General features: G+C 46.9%; 1 protein-coding gene across 1 annotated transcript in view; it reads right to left on the reverse strand.

The window, feature by feature from the left end:
- Window positions 1-21,201, reverse strand: part of LOC147726150 (aldo-keto reductase family 1 member A1-A-like) — a 315,836-nt gene that overhangs the window by 120,553 nt on the left and 174,082 nt on the right. The gene's annotated exons all lie outside the window — the stretch shown is intronic.

Below are 21,201 nucleotides of genomic sequence, written 5' to 3' on the forward strand. Positions count from 1 at the left end.
ACAATTAACTAACTTAACTATCTCTAACACTTTTTCACATCATGATGTAATAGCGATGCGTCAAATGGTCAATACACTAATGAAATCAGTCTTACGAATCATGCTTCAACTCACCTTTGTTTAGAAACGCCCTGTGATATTGGTTTCATCATGAAACCATTGGAATCAAATATGCTTGTATCAAACTACAATTACATTTTACATTATAGTTTATTGTTTTTATTAAATAACTGCTCAGAGTCTGACTGACAAGTTCATAATAATGTGTCTTAATCTTTATTTACATGTACAGTCTGATATAATTGTATATTCAGCAAACCAAGAAAAAGTATGCATGGAATGTAAATGTAAATGTACAGGAATTTATATAGCGCAAATCACCGAGCGGTTTCTAAGCGCTTGCTTAGGGAACCCGTCCTGGTATTCCCCTGTGAGATAACCCCGGCAGGGTATCCGCAAGGTGAAAGCCAGGCATCCCGCCGAGAGGGGCCGTTGTGGAGATTAAGCAAGCTATTGCCCAGAGTCGCAGAGTGTGAACCCGTGAATCGAGTAGGCACCGGAGCGAGAATTGTCGAGTCCATGTACATTTTTAGGACTCAAGCCCCCGCTGAGCCGGGAATTGAACCCTGGTCCCGGGCTGACCTTTGCTTCCAGGTCTGCCTCCTCTAACCAGTGAGCCAAACTTCTCCATGGAAATTTTAACCTATCACAAAGTCCATTGAGTTAAAATGTGCAAAAAGAGATTTTTTTTATCTTCGATTTTTTTTCTGTCTACTCAGTGAAAACTCCAACATCTCCATGAAATATTTGGGTTACTGTCTGGGAATTTTTATTTGAAACATAATAAATATTATAAAACTCACAAATGATCATGTTTGAAATTTCTTTACCAACCAATGCATTACTATAGATTCAAGACCTGATCAGAGTTTCTTGTCCTAATATTGGTTCTCCTGGATATGTACCCTCGCTCCGTCTGAGCATGAATACGTTACGAGGAGTCTGCTACATAATGTAGCGAAGGATGACGAGGTGGAAGAGGTTAGCGGAGCGAGCCGAAGGTCCTAGGTGCTTTTATCTGAGGTCATTTAATGATGAAGGTGGACAATGTGGTAACAAATGGGCATTGTAGAGATGTGTGGTATCCCAGGCACTGGCCTTTGGAGCAGGCAGTCTTCCACTGCATTCAGCCAGTCCAGGGTTTCTTTTGGATGTGGACCTTTCTTGCACTATTGCACAATATGGAGCTGTACTTTCTATAGATGACAGGCAGCTATGAGGGGCTGAAGCTGTGGATGCCTGGAATCAGGCGCAGTCAATTAGACATTGAATTTGCTTTTTCCATGTGATCCTCCCTAACAAGTTTGCAAGTTCCTGGCGTGACCTGTCTTGAGTTAGACATAATGTAGATAATAAACTGCTTTCCGAACTTATTGTTGAAAAACAAACAAATATTTGCCAAACATGGTATTCGCCTACATGGTGAGGATATCTAGGTGTGGCGACCAGGTTGCGTCGGGAAGGTGGAGGTGATGGCCAACTCTCCATACTGCAAATGACTCCCTTAGTGTTGTTGGGGCAGTTTTTAAGTTTTTAGGCATCATGGAATGTACACAGACTTAAATGTAAAAAAAAGAGTTTTTAGCAATATCTGTTGCAGATTATTACAGTGATGTTACTAACATTGGCATTGAATTATAATCATCTATATCTAAAACCCAGCCAACTGAGTTCTGTAATAAATGGAAGGATTGCTAAATCCCTAATCAGCGCCAGGCATAGAAATTGTCCTTAGATGAGGTACATTTGGCAAATTAGAAAATCCTTATATTAACTGGAGGAAACTTCTCCAGTGGTATGCTTGCCCACATTGTTAAATATTAGTACATCTAAAATAAAAACCAATAAGTTTTATTTTAGAAAGAATGCGTTTCAATGAATAAATTAAATAATACATTTTGTACGATGTGTTGGTGTCCTTTGAAAAAGTAATTAAAACGATAAATAGAAAAGTTATAGTGCATTAAAAAAGTGATAAAAGGGATGTGTCTCACTTCTTACAATGATAATTGTATACTAACTTATTTTTCTTCACAAGAAATTTGGGGGATGTTGCATCCCCTACCGACCCCTGCCCACACCACATCTTCAACAAAGCCGCCTCCATCATCGCACCCCAACTCCGGAACATCAGCAACAGCTCCTTTGCATCCGTAACCTTCCCAGGGAGTTGGAAACACGCAGAGTTGAGCGCCCTCCTGAAGAAACCCACCGCTGACCCCACGGACCTGAAGAACTTCCGCCCCATCTCGCTCCTCCCCTTCCCTGCCAAAGTCATCGAGAAGACCGTCAACAGACAACTCTCTGCCTTCCTCGAGACCAACGGATCCCTCGACCCCTCACAGTCCGGGTTCTGAGCAAACCACAGCACCGAGACCGCCCTCATCGCAGCCACCGGCGACATCAGGTCCCTGCTCGACAACGGGGAAACTGCGGCCCTCATTCTACTGGACCTCTCAGCAGCCTTTGACACCGTATGCCACCGAACCCTGATACAGCGCCTCTGCAACACCGGAATCCAAGGAGCGGCCCTGGAATGGATCATCTTGTTCCTCGACGGAAGAACCCAGAGAGTCCGCCTCTCCCCGTTCCGCTCCGCGTCCACCGAAGTCATCTGCGGCGTTCCACAAGGATCCTCACTCAGCCCCACCCTCTTCAACGTCTACATGAGCCCTCTTGCAGCCATCGCACGCCAACACAACCTCAACATCATCTCATACGCCGACAACACCCAGCTGATCCTCTCCCTCACCAACGACCCTGCCATCGCCAAAGCCAACCTCCAGGAAGGAATGAAAGACGTCGCAGAATGGATGAAGATCAGCCGTCTGAAACTGAACTCAGACAAGACGGAAGTCCTCATCCTCGGACCATCTCCCTCCGCCTGGGACGACTCCTGGTGGCCCCCTGCCCTGGGGACCGCACCCAAGCCAACAGACCACGCACGCAACCTGGGCTTCATCCTGGACTCCTCCCTCACGATGACCAAGCAAGTCAACGCCGTCTTGTCATCCTGTTTCAACACCCTGCGCCTGCTCCGAAAGATCTTCCGATGGATCCCCACCGAAACCAAGAAGACGGTCACCCAGGCCCTCGTCACCAGCCGTCTGGACTACGGGAACACCCTCTACGCTGGAACCACAGCCAAACTCCAGAAAAGACTCCAGCACATTCAGAACGCCTCAGCACGACTCATCCTGGACATGCCTCGCCACAGCCACATCTCTGCTCACCTGAAAGACCTGCACTGGCTCCCCGTCAACAAGAGGATCACATTCAGACTCCTCACCCACGCACACAGGGCTCCCCACGACACGGGCCCGAAGTACCTCAACAACCGCCTCACATTCTACACACCCACCCGCCAGCTCCGAACCGCCAGCCTCGCCCTCGCCTCCGTCCCAAGAATCCGCAAATCCACCGTCGGAGGAAGATCCTTCTCCTACCTGTCAGCCAAGACATGGAACTCCCTCCCCACTCACATACGGCTGACCCTGGACCATCTCTCCTTCAGGAAACAACTCAAGACCTGGCTGTTCAAGCAGTAGCGACCCCCCCTCCCCCTCGGCGCCTTGAGACCCTAACGGGTGAGTAGCGCGCTTTACAAATGCTGTTGATTGATTGATTGATTGATTGATCAAGCAAGATGGCTCGGTGAGTTAGTTTCTGCTGATGGCACCGGCGGTGGTCTGTAGGCCACGAGTTAAGATCCTGGTAACACCAAATCAATGTTCAGAGGTCGTTAAAGTGAGTGCCATTACATCTTATATTAGCAATGCCTGTTATATAAGGTGCTTTGAAATAAAAGTACAATATCAAACGCTGTAAAAAATCAGGTTATTATTTTTTTCAAAAAACCTCAGATCCATGTGTTAATCATTGGACTGCTAAGTTCTCCTAGAGAGAGTGCCATATTGATGGTAGCGCTTCTTAAACCACTATCAAAATGGAGTGTGTACTGCTTAAACTGCAAAATACAAACGTTTCAGTTTGCATTAATTACTCATAAATATTTTAATGAAGCAATACATTACGTAATTAAATATAATAAATCGATAAGCCATATAATTGGAAAAAGAACCATGCGAACTACTGCTATTAGAACAAGCACTGACCATGTCAATAAGTCCGACTTTAACGCAATGTTGTATGGTAATGTGAAGCATTACAAGTAAATTGCATGTGAATGGATTTGTATTTGTGTGGAAGCAAAGAACTGTAGGATAATATTGATGTAGGCTGAAAGGTTCGGTGACAGTTGCTCTGTCAAGCCAGACGTAAACTTAATTATTGCCCTGCTTCCATTTATGTTGCTGACAGAAAAAAGTGACATCACTTATTTAGTTATCTAAGAGACTTTAATAGCATTAGAATGTCATGTTTTTGCCCCTGAAAGTTCAAGCTTGGGCAGCGGGATAAATAAACAAAATGATCACAGCTGTGGGGATGGGAATAACTTTTTGTGGTAGCACACAACTTCTGCCCAATCAAAACATGTACTCCGGGCGCTCAACATGTGGGTGATGCTGACAAAATTGTCTGGCTAGAGCTGCGCTGTCAAGCCAGACCGTAAAAATGGTTGATTGCAGCAGAGCGCAACAGAAAATAAGGCTGATTACTGATCTAGTTACCCTAACCGATGAAGCGACCGAAACATGTTGGTGATAGCTCAGGAAGCTCTACTTGAACTTCAATTTTTGCTCCAGAAAGTGATGGCTCAGGGCCAGAAGGTGCCGTTTAAACAACTCTTATTAGTTTATTGATGTAGTGTATATTTATATTTGTAGCAGATGTTTATTTATTTATGATAATTACAAAATGAGTAGAAGTCTCAATAAATTCCTATAGTGTCTAGTTCATGGTTAAACATGTAGTGGATTCACAAAGTAAGAGTGGTTAATGAAACAGACTTGGGAAGCGGTGCTATGTCTTCTGCTTGATGCCAGTCCTGCATGCAGGTGCTCCAGTGCAGGTATGGGTGTTTTTCCCTCACACGGTCTGGTTTTAATGTGATTTTTATTCCCCTCATGCCACATCCACAGGATTGCCCAAGAAATGTAATTTGCTTTCGATTTTCGTTCAGTTGAGTTAAGTGGTTCCCTGAGGCCCTAGTGCATGTGTACTCACAAACTTTCTATCGGGGGCCAAATTAACAGTGTGATTTGTGGCCGAGGGCCGCACCTGTGGGGGCGGGGCCAGTGGGGGAGGGAGGCGGGTCTAGAGCAAAAAATAAAACTGTGACCATGAGGTTGAACACAGGCCCCTGCAGCGGACGCCTTCCACTGAGCCACCAGACTCGGCATACACACATCTTTCTCTCTCTCTCTCTCTCTCTCTCTCTCTCTCTCTCTCTCTCTCTCTCTCTCTCTCTCTCTCTCTCTCTCTCTCTCTCTCTCTCTCTCTTTCTCTCTCTCTCTGTCTCCCTCCCTCTGTCTTCCTCTGTCTGTCTCCGTCTGTCTGTCTACCTCCCTCTGTCTCCCTCTATCTGTCTCACTCCCTCTCTCTCTCTACCTCTGCCTCCCTCTGTCTGTCTCCCTCCCTCTGTCTCCGTCTGTCTCCCATTGTCTGTATCCCTCCCTCTGTCTCCCTCTATCTTTCTCCCTACCTCTGTATCCCTCCCTCTGTCACCCTCCTCCCTCTGTCTGTCTCCCTCTTTCTCCCTCTGTCTGTCTCCTCCTATCTCCCTCTGTCTGTCGCCCTCTGTCTCCCTCTCTCTCTGACTCCCTCTCTCTGTCTCCCTCTGTTTCCCTCTCTCTGTCTCCCTCCCTCTCCCTCTCTCTGTCTCCCTCTCTCTGTCTCTCTCCCTCTGTCTGTCTTCCTCTGTCTGTCTCCCTCTGTCTGTCTTCCTCTGTCAGTCGCCCTCTGTCTCCCTCTGTCTCCGTCCCTCTGACTATCTCTCTATCTCCCTCTGTCTGTATCCCTCCCTCTGTCTCCCTCTATCTTTCTCCCTACCTCTGTATCCCTCCCTCTGTCACCCTCCTCTCTCTGTCTGTCTCCCTCTTTCTCCCTCTGTCTGTCTCCTCCTGTCTCCCTCTGTCTGTCGCCCTCTGTCTCCCTCTCTCTCTGACTCCCTCTCTCTGTCTCCCTCTGTTTCCCTCTCTCTGTCTCCCTCCCTCTCCCTCTCTCTGTCTCCCTCTCTCTGTCTCTCTCCCTCTGTCTGTCTCCCTCTGTCTGTCGCCCTCTGTCTGTCGCCCTATGTCTCCCTTTCTGTCTCCCTCTGTCTCAGTCCTTCCGTCTATCTCTCTGTCTACCTCTCTGTCCCCCTCTCTGTCTCCCTCTCTGTCTCCCTCTGTCTCTGACCCTCTGTCTCCCTCCCTCTGTCTCCCTCCCTCTCTGTCTCCCTCCCTCTCTCTCTTTCTCCCTCTCTTTCCCTCTCTGTCTCCCTCTCTCTCTCGATCTCCCTCTGCCTGTCTCTGTCTCCCTCCTTCTGTCTCCCTCCCTTTGTCTCCCTCCCTCTGTCTTCCTCCCTCTGCCTCTCTGTGTCTGTCTCCCTCTGACACCTCACTCCATCTTCCTGGTCACACACACAGCCGCACCCAAGTACTTCACAGGTCTTTGAAAGACCATTTACTTTTTAATGAGGCTTTGTTGTGAATTGCCCGCCCCCCATAGAGCAGAATGCCTCGGAGTCCGCGCTGCTGCGGCAGTGCTTGCTGACACTCTTGATTTTCTTCTTTTTTTTTAAACACAGGTACAATGTCTGCAAGGTCCGTCGGCCGCCAAGGAAGGCTTGCCGGGCCGTACTATGAGTACCCGTGCCCTAGTGCAATGAAGGAAAACAGGTGCCCCCTGACCGTGGTTGGATAGTGAACCACAGTCATAATTTGAGCGTAGTGGCCCTCATGCACCCTAGTTCAACTTCAGCACTTCAGAAACACAGGGCAGCACCATATTTACAACAATATGGTGCAGTCCTGCATTTCTCCCAGCACTGATGCTAAATGTAGTAGCCTAGTGTCTGCATTGAAACTTCTATTTGTGCTGCTGAATACATTTATTTTTTTAAATGATTGTTTATGTGCAGGAAGAGACCCCTTCCTGCACATAAAGGGCTTTAGATCAGTCCCTTTACACAAAAACAAGATGATGGATGGAATGCATGAATTGATACCAGCCACTGGCAATCTCTCGCCCGCATCCGAATCCATCATTTTTCACACACAATTTTACCTCAGCCATATGCAAATCAGTCTTGACCCTGTTCCCACCTGAACCGCAAGGCCAGATCTTCCCTGAACTGAAAACCAAGCAAACCAGGAGCGGTTTCGTCCTTATTACAGTGGCTGAGATTTATTCAAGCATTCCATCCATCACTTTTGTTTGTATATGTCCCTGTTTTGCCACATATGAGGTCTGTATGTCCAGACGTGGGTCCTGTGCACACTGTGTCACTGGAATCAAGCTAAACCTGCCTGATGAACCCTAACTAGGGTGAAACAGGTCCTGGGTTGATAGTGTTCCAGTTCAGGGAGGACATGGCCAGGCGGTTTGGGGTGGACTGGGTCTAGACTGATTTGCATATGGATGGGTCCAAACAGAGGTGGCATGGTGTTCAAAATAATGATGGACTGTGATGCGGCCCCAAATAATTACAAGTGGTCGAGATTAATTCAAGCATTCCGTCCATCACTATTAGGTATACAGCCAGTTTCAGCCATAGGTTCTTGAAGTGCTATTCACATTATTGCTCCTGCCACAAGCAGCACACCTGAAATGGGGCATTGTGGCAGCCCCTTTAGCCATTGCTTGACTTCAGCTGTCTGTCACAGTTTGGACCATCCCCCAGGTTAGCCATTGGTTTTTTGTTGGTAGGAGGCATTGTGAGCGATGCCATTCTACCACATTACAATACAATTCCACATCTGAGATAGGTGAGAAAGGAACAAAGTAGTCCATCGCCTCCTCCATTGTCCACTCGCCCTTCAGGGTGATTGGAGCCCATGGTGTTCTTAGTGGTATTGCAGTAAACGAATGTGTGACGCGAGGTTGCATCAATTATGATACTCTATGTTCAAACAGAAAAAAGCAGTCTAACTCTTATTTCGGACAATATAATATCGCCCAATCCAAGATAGCCACCATAGCCTCGACACTATTGGACATGAGACCAACAAATTTCACCATCCAAAAGTATTGTTGTACTTAGTAATGCACATATTATCTCATTGCACATTCTTGACATAGGTTTAGCCAAAATAATGTAACACTAAACCGATCACAGAACTCTGTGCACTTTACTCAGAACTCAGCAGCCAGACTCATCCTCAACCTCCCACATGGAATTTGATTCACACCACACCTCAGGGAGATCCACTGGCTCCTGATACACAAACGTGCACATTTTAACTTACTTCCACACATATTCAAGGCACTATACAACTTAGGCCTTCCTACCTGAACAGTTACACCTCCTTACACCAATTACCCAGACACCTCCGTTCTGCAAGACTCCTACTTGCACACATTTAGTGCATGCACAGAACCACATCAGGAGGACGGACATTCTCTTACGTAACTCCTAAAGCTGGACGACCTCCCGCCCCACATCAGAGCCTCCTCCTCTCTACTTGAATTCTGCAAGAAGCTGAAGACCTGGCTTTTCAACCAACCTACCCTAGGCAGGACTAGGCACACATACCTACTGAACGCCAGGATATCCGTGTGGGTGACAGTGCACTTTACAAATGACATACTACCTGAAAAGTCTTTTCAGATATAAAAGTTAATATAAAATTGATTTTAATGAATACTAATTTTATTTCAAATTAACATGTGTTCAATGATTGGGCCTGAACTTGTATCAATTATGGTGCTCGGTTTTGGAACAGACTACCACACTAACTTTTATTCAAGGCAATATAAACAAGCATTTGCAATGCAATAGGTCTCGCATTATTTAAGTTTGAGCTATTAGCATTGTAAATGGCAATTGTTTTTTGCTTTGTGCTATAGTTATTTTTTTACATAAAAAGCTATATATAAAATATGTTTTATTAAAGTTATTTATGCAGTATCTAAATTTTGTTTGCATAAAAGAGTACAATAATATCTTAGTAAAAAAGTCAAATATTTTAATGGTAATTCACCAAATGTTCATTTATGTGTTGGTTTTGAAAATAGCTAAATTAATAGCTTTGTCATTTACAATGCCAATAGTTATAACTTTCGCAAATGTGACACCTATAGCATTTGTAATGCAACATTTGTATTTACGTGACTTAGATGTATTGATATTACAAATAACAATGGCTTTTAATTTTTTTTAATACTTAATAAAAGTGATTGTAATTTATAATGGCAATAGCTTAAACTTTTGTAAATAACTTTTGTGAAGATTATGTTCAGTGTATTTTATTGTAACGAAATCCAAGAACAGAAGTGAAATATTAACATCTTTTTGTGACATTTGTAATAAAGCTTGAAACATTGAGAGAACATATTTGTGCTGTGGTGGTGCTGAGTGATGCTGTGGTGCTGCTGAATGGGGCTGTGGTGGTGCTGAATGGGGCTGTGGTGATGCTGAGTGATGCTGTGGTGGTGCTGAGTGGTGCTATGGTGGTGCTGTGGTGGTGCTGTGGTGGTGCTGAGTGATGCTGTGGTGGTGCTGAGTGGTGCTGTGGTGGTTCTGAGTGGTGCTGTGGTGGTTCTGAGTGATAATGTGGTGGTGCTGAGTGACTGTACTCACTGTCACTCTGCACTCACTGTCACTCTGCACTCACTGTCACTCTGCACTCACTGTCACTCTGCACGCACTCTGCACTCACTGTCACTCTGCACGCACTCTGCACTCACTGTCACTGCACGCACTCTGCACTCACTGTCACTCTGCACTCACTGTCACTCTGCACGCACTCTGCACTCTGCACGCACTCTGCACTCACTGTTTATGCACGCACTCTGCACTCACTGTCACTCTGCACTCACTGTCACTCTGCACTCACTGTCACTCTGCACTCACTGTCACTCTGCACTCACTGTCACTCTGCACTCACTGTCACTCCGCACTCACTGTCACTCCGCACTCACTGTCACTCTGCACTCACTCTGCACTCACTCTGCACTCACTGTCACTCTGCACTCACTGTCACTCTGCACTCACTGTCACTCCGCACTCACTGTCACTCCGCACTCACTGTCACTCTGCACTCACTCTGCACTCACTGTCACTCTGCACGCACTCTGCACTCACTGTCACTCTGCACGCACTCTGCACTCACTGTCACTCTGCACACACTCTGCACTCACTGTCACTCTGCACGCACTCTGCACTCACTGTCACTCTGCACTCACTGTCACTCTGCACGCACTGTCACTCTGCACGCACTGTCACTCCGCACTCACTGTCACTCTGCACGCACTCTGCACTAACTGTCACTCTGCACGCACTGTCACTCCGCACTCACTGTCACTCTGCACGCACTCTGCACTCACTGTCACTCTGCACGCACTCTGCACTCACTGTCACTCTGCACTCACTGTCACTCTGCACTCACTGTCACTCTGCACTCACTGTCACTCTGCACGCACTGTCACTCTGCACTCACTGTCACTCTGCACTCACTGTCACTCTGCACGCACTCTGCACTCACTGTCACTCTGCACGCACTCTGCACTCACTGTCACCCTGCACGCACTCTGCACTCACTGTCACTCTGCACACACTGTCACTCCGCACTCACCCTGCACTCACTGTCACTCTGCACGCACTCTGCACTCACTGTCACTCTGCACGCACTCTGCACTCACTGTCACTCTGCACGCACTCTGCACTCACTGTCACTCTGCACGCACTCTGCACTCACTGTTTCTGCACGCACTCTGCACTCACTGTCACTCTGCACTCACTGTCACTCTGCACTCACTGTCACTCTGCACTCACTGTCACTCTGCACTCACCCTGCACTCACTGTCACTCTGCACGCACCCTGCACTCACTGTCACTCTGCACGCACTCTGCACTCACTGTTTCTGCACGCACTCTGCACTCACTGTCACTCTGCACTCACTGTCACTCTGCACTCACTGTCACTCTGCACTCACTGTCACTCTGCACTCACTGTCACTGCACTCACTCTGCACTCACTGTCACTCTGCACTCACTCTGCATTCACTGTCACTCTGCACGCACTCTGCACTCACCCTGCACTCACTGTCACTCTGCACGCACTCTGCACTCACTGTCACTCTGCACGCACTCTGCACTCACTGTTTCTGAACGCACTCTGCACTCACTGTCACTCTGCACTCACTGTCACTCTGCACTCACTGTCACTCTGCACGCACTCTGCACTCTGCACACACTCTGCACTCACTGTTTCTGCACGCACTCTGCACTCACTGTCACTCTGCACTCACTGTCACTCTGCACTCACTGTCACTCTGCACTCACTGTCACTCCGCACTCACTGTCACTCCGCACTCACTGTCACTCCGCACTCACTGTCACTCTGCACTCACTCTGCACTCACTCTGCACTCACTGTTACTCTGCACGCACTCTGCACTCACTGTCACTCTGCACGCACTCTGCACTCACACATGCAACAGTAATGTAAAGCTCTCAATGGACCTTAATCGGAGCGCGTTTCTGATTTAAAAGGCTGGCATGAAATAAATTAAGCGCATGTAAATTAGAAAGGAAAAAAAAACGAAAAAGCTATTAATATTGGGATAGAGTTTACGACATGCAGAAACCACACAGATTAAAGATGCAATCTGGCTGGGGACAAATGCCCACAGGCAAGACAGCAAACTAGAGAGCGCTAGAGTAAGAGTCTTCAAGGAACAAGAGGGGACGCACCGTAATCTCTTGGTGCTCACAGCTGCTTGGAAACTGTAATCAACGAACACGGGGAAATTCTCCGCATCACTGCCTGTAATTCTCTCCCAGCCTTCCACCAGCCCATCCTCTATGCACGTATGCTCATGTTACGCTTAATAAAATATTGACCTTCTATTCAATAAAAAGTGGTGCTATGTCCTTTATACAGCCACTCCATGTAGGCTCTGCGTCCCCACGCTCCAAGAGAAGCAAGGCACAAAATGTGCACTGCATTCAGAAATAATTTTTTTTTAAACATGCCCTAGCTGCGTAGTTGAGGTTCATTTCCGTCATAATGAAAACAAAAAACCCAACATGAAGATAAATCCTTCAGAAAGAATAACCTTAGCAATTGTGTGCAAATGGTGTGTGATAATTAATAGGAAATGTAATATAATATTAGGAGTGTGCGATATTTGCGTAAATTCTTTTGCAAAAAATACATGGAATTCTTCAATAAGTACACGAAATAACAAAAAAACATCGGTCCAGCATTTGGCAGCTGTTTTGCCATGTACATCCTCGCATTCATTCTTGGATACAAGGACATATTTTGCACTAAGAAAAAGTCGCAAAATCACGCGTGCACGAACAGCATCTGCACACGTTCTCTTTGCAAACCTTGTTTCCTGTGTTTATGCCATGGGATATTGACCCGAACAGAAGCTTCTTTACTTGATCTGGTCACGGTGTAATCACGTAATTGCCATGATTTCATCACAAATGTAAAGCAAATGCCAGAAATTAACTGAGATTACACTGTGTAACAGAAATTTCACCAGGACATACATAAAACAACAGAATTAGCGATAGCATCATAAGCGTGTCCTTTCACTGCAATTGCTTAATCCTCTGCATGTACACGGAAATCATTTGTCAAATATCAGGAAATGTAATCAAATAATGGAACAAAACAATTAAATGGAAAGGATAGCAAGGGTTATGAAAACATGTTCTTTGCTCACATAGATTGATTATGCACTCAGCTGTCTGTTGTACGTGCACCACAATATGCTTACAACGTGTGCAGTCTCCGAAGCTGTACGTCGTTACCGAAAGCACAGTGACAGTCCAGTATGCAAATAAACACAGTGCTAGGTGCTTGTGTGCTGACAAAATGGCCGTCTCTTCATCGCGGGCGCACTCTGGAAGTCAGGCAGCCTTTGTTTGGACGTGGGCGGGGCTCGTCAAAGAAACAGGAAGTAACTGCCGAGGAGGACGTCCGAAACATGCAGGCTTCACGCTGAAGTCCCGGGGCGCTTCAGAGAGACCGGGCGAAAGAGCGAGGGCAGACTGCATGGTAACAGAGGCAACACGGGGCTCCCGAGTGGTGAGGAGACCCCTGCGGCGTGCCAAAAGACGGCCCAGGAACCTGCACACCGAGCCGGTAAGTGAGAGCTTGCAGGCGGGGCGGGGCGGGGGGATTGTCTGTGCGTGTACTCTCGTGTGTGGGCGGCGGCGGCTGGGGGGGCGGGGGCGGCGGCGGCTGGGGGGCGGCGGCGGCGGCGGGCGGGGGGGGGGGCCGCCTGGGGAGGTGTAGTGTGTGTCTGTATGTGTGCGCTAGTGTCTGCCTGCGTGTGCATGTGTTGTGAACAGCCTGCTCTGTGTGTGTGTGTGTAGGTGCGGCGGCGGCGGCGAAGGGGGGGGGAGGGAGGAGGTGTGGCTGTGACTGTGATGTGCGCGGCTGTGATGTGCGCATGCGTGAATGTTGACGCGCGTGCACGCAGCTCAATCCACGCTCGTCACAGTTTTGTGTCCCTCATTCCCCGGTGTCAGGCAGCTATAAGTCTCCGACCCTGGACGCATCCTTCGGATGCGAATTCCAGGGCGAGACCTAAAAAGGACCAATTATAGAGGGCCAGTGTAGACCTTTCTACATTCCCTGGCGAGACTGAACAACTTAAGAAAACGAATGTTTAGAAATTGAATGCCTCAAAGGATAATGTTTTGTCGCACTTATTAATTAGTACATTATCCTATTGTAAGATTCTTTTAATATGTTTTGCCACATTTATTAAAGCAAACAAAATAGCTGTCATTTTTTTTGGCATTTTTCTCACAAATCTTACCATGCATAAAGGCTGCACTTCTGCATTCTGTTTCTTAGCTGTATTTTTCATCCGTAGTCATGTGCATCACCAAGGCATGGTCCGGTGACACATGGTTGATATTTTACCAAAATAGCTTTTAATAATGTTTGACAGTGAAAACTAATAGAGGAAAATCACCCTGACATTTTCAATTGTTTGTCTTTACTAATCTACACACACAACTAAGGAATGTGATAAAGAACAAAGCCTAGAGGTTATTGAGTCTTCTACAAATGCTACTGCCCGCATCATTTTTAGGTTGAGCCTGAGCCAGCGCACAAGCGCTGCTCTGGCGATCTGTTGTAGGTAGAGTACGGAGAAGCCCCACCCATATTTTTCATTGGCTTGTGTCTTTGTCCTTGGTAAAGGCTGGCGTCTGATTCCTTGATAGACTTGTTAGTCCCTCCTTCGTACAGCCATGTCATTTGTATCCTCCGATGGCTACTGGCCTCTTTACTTCGGTTCCTACACAGTAAGCACTATGGGGCATATTAACAAGGGCATTATCTACGCTTTTTTGGCTTTAAAAGCCAAAAAAGGGGAGATAATCTTTTCGCCCTATTTACAAGTGGGTGCTAACATGCATGTAAGCACCTTTTACCCGACGCCTCCCTTTGCATCTCTAATAAGATGCAAAGTGGACATCACTGGGCAGTACAACCTTGCAAATATTGCTGATGTCGCATGACCACAGGATCATATCAGCAAGGTTATCGCCGTTTTGCAGGGAACATCGATTTCCCCGCTATCTCTGGAATTTTTATCGCCCTGGAGAAACGCGTTGTTAATAACTCGCTACCAGGGCGATAAATTCCAGAGATACACAGCGATAAATAAAAAAGCGCTAAGCGCGCTTTGCGTTATTTATCGCCGTCCCTTGATGATATGCCCCCATATTTTTTATTGAGTTTGTCCTACTTGAGGCAGGACGACTGCTTTGTTTACCTTCAGCACGCAGTGCGTGCTTTCACTTTCGGAGCTGCCGGAACACTCACGACTGCTTGTTTTCCTAGGTTTGGCTTTTAATGCCTCATTGTTTTCCCAAGCTGAAGTGAGCCACTGTGAAGCGCGAGGCAGCTGGGTGTGCTTCCAGGGCACGGATGTGTGCGGATGGTGAGAGCTGGGCAGGCCCAGCCGGTAACGGGAACCCGAGCAGCATCAGACACTGCAAGAAGGAGGCATTTGTACCTCAGGTGCTGCCACTGGCAGCATCCTCTGTCGCTGCCTTTTGTCTTTCCTCTCCCCCTCTTGTCTGACAATCGATACCTCGCATAGGCCTTGGATGGGGCTGAGTGTATTCAGGTTTTGTGCTTGAGGGTATGTGTTCTAGTGCTCCTTTCCAGGAGGGCGCGTGAGCTCTTTCTGCAATTATATTGGTACCTGTGTTTAATGTGGATGTTAGTACATGACATGTATTAATTATGTGTCCACATGCATACGGATGTTTGTACTTTCTCTTTGTTCTGCGTGTTTGGCCCTTTCTTTATTTTGCCTCTGTTGTGTGTATGTTAACGACATTTATGGTAACTTGATTGTAACTTAGTCCAGAAGTGTGAACGATCTTTAGATGTTTATTAGTAGCAAGTTACAAGCCATTCAGTTCAATTCAGTATAAGACCCCACCAGGAGCAGCCAGCATGCTGCGCAGCCCTTCTCCAATGCCATCTCTGGTGTAGGAGAGTAGGGTCTGCTATCCTATGGTCACCCCAAATGTTTGCTTTTTGCTTCACTGGTTTATAACTTAATATGGCTGTGGGCCTGCTAATCAGACCCACAGCCTGCTGTTCTCTCTCGAAAATTAATGCCAATGCACTCTAGGTGCATTACGAATTGGAACTGGTTCACCTTATAGGCCCCTGTAACAGTGTACTCCAGGTACCCAGGACATAGGTGTATCCAAGGCCTACCAGGGGCTGCAGCATGTATTGTGCCACCCCTGGCCTGGCCTCCAAATTTGACACAACTGGCTGATCACTCAGCTGGGGTAAGTTGGTGTAATCCCCTCTTACTTAGATATAGTAACCCTATATCTAACCCTAACTGGACACATGTTAACCTATAAGCCACTCCTATGGAAGGTCTCAGCAATCCTGGAGGCAGAGTGCTTGGTTTCATGTGAGATGACGCTCTGGCACGAGCTGAGCCCATCTGCAGCTGTCGGGAACAACTCCCTTAGCTGTTCCGGGATATTGCCATACCATATACTCTTAAGTGCATTATAATCCTCGCGGTTATATGCTAACTTTGGATTGGCTTTATCAAAACATGTGGAGTAAGGTGTCATATGATTTGGAATACTATCCCCTCGACAGTCCTGTTGACGGGGATAGCATTCCACCCTTCTAGAGGGACACGACATGTACATAACCTGAACCCCGGTTAAAGTTAACCAGAGCCTCAGCATCACAAAATGGATGCTGCCACCACAGACACAAGTCTGTCCTCCTGCTGCTGGGAGTCCTTCCAGCGAGGGAGACTTGGACAAAGGGTTTCCTGCTTTGGGAGGTGCGAGCACCACCCCAGACAGGATTTTGTGTATTGGGTAGGACAGGGCTGATAGAATCAGACATGCCCGGGGCACACAAGGTGTCCTCGTGCATAAGCCAGTCCAAACCGGTGCTGGGGCTTTCCAGCCCTAGTCCTGGCACGGAGCTGGACAAAGGAAAGGGGGTGTAACCGCCCCCCTTCCTGGTCCCAATCAGAGGAGGGACCTAGCAGGTGATCCATCCCTCAGATTGTAACTAAGAGTGGGAGCAGTGCCATAGCACCTCAGATCATCCTGAAATCAACTTGAAACTAAGAGGACGACTGGACTTCGACATTCTGCTGCACAGAAGACTGAAGAGCATCTCCCTTGTGGCCTAGGAGTGGCCACCCTGTGAACACAGGCACCATCCAGCAACTCGATGTCTGCTTTGCCGCCGCCTCCTGCCCGAGCCCAGAGCCCAATGAGACGCAGACTCCCAGACATCTCACAGCCCGATCCACAGGCCCTGCAAAGAAGGGACCCGTGGAGGCACCGAGAGACGTGGGACCGGATATCTCGAAAGACCCCCGAGAAGCTGACTGCGCAGCACCCAAGGCCCCCTCGATGCTGTGCTCTGGGGTTTGAGAAGCCCCACAACCGAGCAGCATTTGCACTGAAGATCAGCCCCCCAGTATCTCCACGATCTGCGTGGGGCCCTTTTGCATTGTGCCACTCGACGCGCCATCCCGGCCACTTGCCACGTAGCTAGCGGCCATCTTGGCGACGAAATCTACGATTTACACTGCGGGTCTGGTTGCTCCAGACTTGCCCTCACTTCTGTATAAAGGAGCACCCGCTCTGACCTTGCTGGTCCAAATGATAAGCTTTCTTCACTTCCTGCGTGGCTTGCATTAGCCAAGGCCTGTTTGCCCCAATCAAGTTGCCGACACCGCCATCAGCTAGAGCCTTTGTGGGACAGCTCGTGATCGACTCATGGACGTCCTCGACCTCTTCCTGTCCATGTGGCTGAGGAGACAAGCTGCACCTCATCGCCTGTTTGCACCCGACATCGCCTGGTTCCATCCTGGTTCCACGGTAGTCACTGGCTAGTGACTTTGAACATTGTCCCCTCTGCTTTCAGGTCTTCACCACTTCAGATCCACCCTTGGATCCACTGGAACTCTTCTCGTCTCGACGCCTGCAGCATCTTCAGCTCCAAGCACCATCAACCAGCGTGACGAAACCCGACACTACTTCGCACCTGTGCACCCGCTTCCTGTGGGTGAGGTAACTCAGCAACGCCGGTGTTCCCACACTGGTACACACCTCTAGTGTATGTGTCTAAAGTTTCATCTTGCTAGTTTAAGCGGAAGGTTCCTTGAACACTAACTTTGTAACTTTTATGCACCATTGACATTGCATTGGTGTATGCGTGCACTTTAAGCGCTGCACCCGAGTCCCGCGGGCCTTTCCCGACTTCCTCACTGTTAGTCTCGAACAGCTCCATCGATTCCCAAGGCCCTAGGCCTACTTCCTTTCAGCTAGGTGGTTCTTATACCACTATTTTAGTATATGGTTTAGGTGGCCCCTAGGGCTCATCCATATTGTGCAACTTTTGTGTATTTAAACTGTGTTTTGTTTTAACGCATTTGCTTCTGTGCTCATAAAGAGTATAGGGGATATTTGTAGTAAATAAATATATATATTTTCAATATATATCTGTGTGGTGTCCTTTCATTTGGTATTCAAGGGGATTGTGTATGGTAAAACAGCTTGCTTCACATGCCTTTACAGAGTTTAGCCTAAGACTGCTTTGTCCTCGCTACTAGGATAGCTGGTCTATAAGGTTGACTTACAACCAATCATCATAAGGGTTGCTTGGCATGGTACAAGGTGACCACTAGAACTAGTGAGCATCAAATACCAGGTCAACTTCTCACATTTGGCTCAAAACATTCTGTAGCACATCATCTAATGAACATTCCACTGGCAGAGCAAGAGATTGCATGAATACATGAAAGCCAGGATATAACAACATTCAACATTCAACAGTCAGCTTTTTGTAGCATAATTAAATATTTTTGTCAATGCTGGGGCAACAGTTGCTTATTTTTGCAACAAATATAGAAAAAGAGACATGTAGGTAATCAGTAGGTGTGCCGGAAACCCTGAGCATGGAAGCGCCAATACACCCTGATAAGTTAGATATTTTCCATTGCTAGATATTAGACTGAGAGGTCCGATTTTTTATATATTCCCTCAGAGCCATAACAGAGGTTGACTGCTCTAATATATTAGGAGCAGTTTCTGTGGGTTTGACGTGTGGTGCTGCACTATTTCTCAGGTAACTCTGATTTTCCTGCCTTGTCACTGTGGCCCCTTTACAAACAGTGGGCACTAGAGAGGGGTAGCAATGTTGCCATGGGAGCCAATGCAAGTTAGACTAATGGGCTTTGAGGCAGTCTGAGAGCAGCAGAAGGCAAAATATGGTGACAATTGTGACTGAGCATTGTAAAAACATTTTGCTAGTACTTTTTAGGCCGCCCCTGGGCAGCGCATGCGCTGCTGTGCAGCTTGTTGTATTGGAGTATGGAATAGAAGCCCTGCCCACTCTCAACCCATATTTGTCATTGGCTTGTGCCATTGTTCTTCGTAAATGCTGGCTTCTGATTCGTTAATAGGCTTGTTAGTCCCTCCTTAGTCCTGCAATGTTTGATTTCCAGGTTGTTACATCAATGTTCTTGAAGTACCAGCCAGACTTCCATTCAATGTTACAAAGGGCATGATATGTCTGGAAAGAGAACGTGTATGGCTATTTTCTTGAGCTCCGAGTCATTTTTCTCAGACTTTATTCTGGTTTTCTAGCGAAAGGATGTTCATTGATCCTAGACAGCATAACATAAATGTTCTAATGTAGGGAAGCATTTTTGCAGGAGCATCATACAAGAAAAAGCTATGTATTGTGGGTTAATCTGTTCCGCAAGGCAATGTAAAAAACATTTAAAAAAATGTTTTGAGTGTCAGAGTCCCTTTTGTCACAGGTGTCCAAAAACAACATTCGATCATTTGTGTTAATATCTGAGTGGGCCTTAGTCTGCCACACTCTGCAAATTGTATGTGTACATGAAACTGGCAGTATTTCTTGGGTAAAAGTACAGGAGTATGCCACACGAACCCCTGCTGCCATGCACCGACTTCTGTCACAGCCAGCAGGCAAGATTATTGGGGCAGTCCTGGATTTTTCTGGAAAAATAAAGACAAGCCCAGCTCTTGTTAGAGATCATATTTGCAATCTTGAGTAGTGCTGGCCTTGCTTGCCTTGTATTAAGTGAACAGCTTACAATTAAATGTACCTGGCATGCTTTCAAAATGCCACCGGGATGCATGGAGCATATGACCTGCGCAGTAATATTCATTTACGCTTTGGGAGCACAGCCCACGTGGCGCGACGTAAAACATAACTTTCTCAGCGCAAGTAGGGAAAGGCACTGCTCAGCACCCTATCCCTTATTAGCAGATGCTCCTAAGCACTGGGAACAGCAAAATGTTTCATCTTCAGAATACAATGCATTGAATTATGTTATGTTACTGGTCCTTTTCCTCTTTTGTTTTTTTAGCTGTGTGTGTGGCATGGCTCTGAGCTGTCTGAAATGTGTTTTGCAGCAGTACTCTGTGCTGCCTGGACTAAGGGTTGCTGCATAGGTCTGGTATGCACACACAATATTGAGGATCAGTGTGCTCGGGTTATGTTTTTGTATCTCTAGTATATGTACTTTAGTGTGCATATGTTCTTCAATACTTGCTCTTTGGCATAGGTCATCTTGCGTGATTGTTGAACGTGGTTGCTTCTATGGTGTGTTGCTTTCGACAAGTTAGTGTTCATTATCTACACAGTTCCATGCCACACAGTTCAACTCCAAATATTGGCGATTCACACCACATAATTCGTCTCAGCAACACAATTACACAACACACCACATGCATCCAATCGACACCACAGAATTCTATATCATCCCACAAAATTCGATAGCACACCACATAATTAAACACCACTACATACCACTCTACAACACAAAATACCATTTCACATAATTATACCCCATAACACGCAATCACACTCCACATAATTCCAGTACACTCAGTACCACATAATTACTATCTACATAGTTCCACTGCAGACCATGCAGCGCAATCCCACTACACAAATCCGCTCCATACAACACAATTCCACCACACACTATTCCACGACTAACAATTCCAATCCAGCCCACATAATTCTACTAGACACCACATACATCGACTCCATTGCAGTCCAAAAGACAAATGTAAAAAACATTGTCATTTACAACTCCAATACCCCAAACTCACAAATGCGAGATCAATTTGCATTGCAAATGCTTGTTTAATGTTGGTTCTCCATCTAAGGCAGAGGGGACGTGTCGGGCTTAGCTTCTGATAGTGCAGCAGGTTCAGTGACGCCACGGCCCAGAGCCCTGAGAGGCCCACTGATCTCTGATTTTTGCAACATTTCACAGTTCTAACAGCGGCCTGGGATGAGGGGGTTGTAGCATCTTCCTTAGCCTGGGAGCATGCAAAGGAGTTCTGGATTGTACGTCTTTATTCTTGCGCATACAATCTCACGCTGTTCTCTGATTACATCATAACTGTCAATAACCACACCTTAACACCTCCCAACCAGTTACATACTTCCCCTGTTGTGTCCGCCCACAACCACAAGGGCCCTAGCACACACAGTATAACAAC

This window comes from Lissotriton vulgaris, chromosome 3_1, assembly GCF_964263255.1.
Source record: "Lissotriton vulgaris chromosome 3_1, aLisVul1.2, whole genome shotgun sequence".
NCBI lineage: Eukaryota > Metazoa > Chordata > Amphibia > Caudata > Salamandridae > Lissotriton > Lissotriton vulgaris.